Source organism: Panulirus ornatus, chromosome 39, assembly GCF_036320965.1.
Source record: "Panulirus ornatus isolate Po-2019 chromosome 39, ASM3632096v1, whole genome shotgun sequence".
Classification (NCBI taxonomy): domain Eukaryota; kingdom Metazoa; phylum Arthropoda; class Malacostraca; order Decapoda; family Palinuridae; genus Panulirus; species Panulirus ornatus.
The window spans coordinates 3,216,064-3,219,215 of NC_092262.1; positions in this window are offsets into that span (position 1 = coordinate 3,216,064).

Below are 3,152 nucleotides of genomic sequence, written 5' to 3' on the forward strand. Positions count from 1 at the left end.
TTGATATCAACTCAAATAGAGAGAGACTTATATAGACGTATGGATAAAGACTTATGGAGGGAGACTTGTGGAGAAAGACATATGGAGAAAGCCTTATAGAGAAAGACATAAGGCAAGAGACTTAACATATGACAAGAGACTTATGGAGAAAGCCTTATACAGAAAGACATTAGGAGAGAGGCATATGGATATCCATCTTTACGTCAGCAGGTGATTAAGATAATGATAAAGCTTAGATTATCGTATTTGTAATGCACGAAAACCTTATCCAGTTTATCCTTGACTTTGCCACATGAAGGAGTGGAGCAAAGGGGTTGAATAAGGAAGCAATATATCACTTCTTACCTCATGAATTCAGAGCAAGTCGTAAACAAAGTTTGTCTGTGTTCCTTTCTGCCTACACACCCGACGAGTTTTTGCAGAGCCAACATACATCATCCGTTTGTTGGCTGAATTACTTTCTTTTTTCATGATATGAAGAATGACACGAGCAAGATGATGCCCTAGTTGAATCCATGTCAAATGAGGTGGGAAAGCAGAGAGTTTGTTAAGAAAATTATGTGTAGCTATACTTGTAGATATGAGTCATGGATGTGACTAGGTTATAGGGAGAGGGGAAGACGAAAGAGGAAAGAGCATATAGAATCTCATCTCTTTAAATCTCATCTCATCTCATCCATATTATATTTTGCTAAGAAGATGGTTCCGAATACATAACAGATATAAAATACCTTTCATCCTTGTGTTTAAATCTCGTCAGTGTATCAATTCATCTTTCTCTTTGGCCTAGAGGATGCTTGAACAGTTTCACCTATAAGGAAACAAGCTTTCGAAGACCTCAACACACGAGATCATGTTAGCATAAGCTTACTCGAGTCAAGGTTAGGGAACGCCCTCTCGGCTTGCCTGTGGTGTCTGTTGGTACTAAGTTATTAGCACATATTGCCTCACATGCCGGGCCACCGTAGTCTTCCATGATGCCTCTCAAGTCCTTACATACGTTATCAGCAAGAAATCCTGAGTACAGAGCTCCTTCATAGGGATTTAGTCATAGTCATTTCATACGTTTTCCTTACCAGGTCAACTGACGTTGGAGAAACATACATAAAAGAGGAGAACCGAGTGAACGGAGAGACTCAAGTAAATTTATACACACTTAAGTACAAATATTCAAGTACACTTACGTTAAAGGACGGTGAGTTATGCTACTACAAACTTGTCCAGCCTATGTCTGGTCCTCCTTCATGATGTAAAGTGGTTACTTCACGGACTAGTTTTCTTAGCAGTTGTTACTGAATGCACAAAAACAAACATGTTGGGTAACGGGGGAACAAACAATAGTACAATGCTGGCTATGTGTTGCGTTAAGAGAAAACCTGGTGTGCAAGAACATGCTAATCAATATGCAGCACGTGACCTAATGAAGATATAGCTAGCTAGATAGATAGATAGATAGATATACAGACAGACAGATAGATAGATAGATAGATAGATAGACAGATAGATAGATAGATTGATAGATAGGTAGCTACGATTTATTCCATTAGTTCCCCATAAAGGGTTCTCTAAAACTCGTTTTCTCTGCTGGCAACCATTTCTCCATCCTCTACTTGTTTACATCCGGTTTTTTATGAGTTGAGAGACCCTGCCAGAGAGGTGGGCGGAGCTCTGTATCCTCACCATAATATTCGTCAATGGAGCACAGTGGGAGGGGCTTAGTGACGTGACCACAGTGGGAGGAGCTCGGAGACATGACCACAGTGGGAGGAGCTTAGTGACGTTATGTGGGAGGAGCCTAGTGACGTGATCACAGTGGGAGGAGTTTAGTGACGTGACCACAATGGGAGGAGCCTACTGACGTGACCATAGTGGGAGGAACTTGATGACGTGACTACAGTGGAAGGTGCCTATTGACGTGACCACAGTGGGAGGAGCTTATTGACGTGACCAAAGTGGGAGGAGTTTAGTGACGTGACTACAGTGGAAGGAGCCTACTGACGTGACCACAGTGGGAGGTGCTTATTGACATGACCACAGTAGGAGGAGCTTAATGAAGTGATTATAGTGGTAGGGGATTAATGACATGACTCCAATGGGGAGGGGGAGCTTAGTAACATGACCACAGTGGGAATAGCGTAGTGACATAACAACAGTACAAGAAGCTTAGGGACGTGACATGGAAGTAGGACATGTTTGATAAAGAAAAAAAAAGAAAATGTATGATTCAAGACCATTAGTGCTATAAACGATGACATAAAGAGATGAGTTATGTACCCAAATTACTTATGAAGTTATGACCTATTATCATTTTTAATCCTTCCGATACATGACTTCCCAATTAAGAGAAATTAAGAGGAAATTACGAGGGGCTGGTTTTGAAAGCCTGATATATAAGTTATAACTCTGTGAAAAGTCTATTATATCTGATAAAGAGCATTTGGCAAAGTCTTTTGAACCAGATGTTCACTATATCTGCTATTTGAAAAATTCTGGATACCTTCTTCAGGTGTTTAAGATAAATCTAAGACCATCCAAGTTTTCAGGGTTTTTAACAAAGACAATCGCCTATGCAGGAAACACCTCTGTCGAAACGGCTACTTTCCTTCACTGTGAACCTTTGATTTCGGGTCAGTTTCAAGGCGTCATTTCTTTCATTCTCTCTCTCTTTTTTTTTTTTCTTTGGCATGGATGTCCACATGCTTGAAGGTCAGAGCTACTGCCTTTCAACCATGGCCATGATAACTTTACTGGGATCTTTGCTTCTAAAAAGGGTTCAGTTTACTAAACCATAGAATTATTCAAAATGAAAAATAATAGATTGAGACGGGCTGTGTTAAATCGAGGTCAAAGCATCGATCTTTTGTAGAATAATGTCGAGAAAAAGAAACAGATCTATTACGGTCAAGTCTTTTCCTTTTTAGATCTAATGCATCCAATTAGTCTGAAATGTTCAAAAGAAGCTAGGCCTACATGTCTCTTAATGTTTATATACTACGACTAAATTCCAATTGGGTTTTCACTTACTGGTGAATCTGTGGCAAAAAATATTTCACTTTTGTGATGCACATCTCTCGTGTAACTTAGGGAAGGAGTCGAACGTGGTAAATCAAGAAGAAAAACCTGGCCTTGATCGTGGGTTCGTCTGGCGTAGC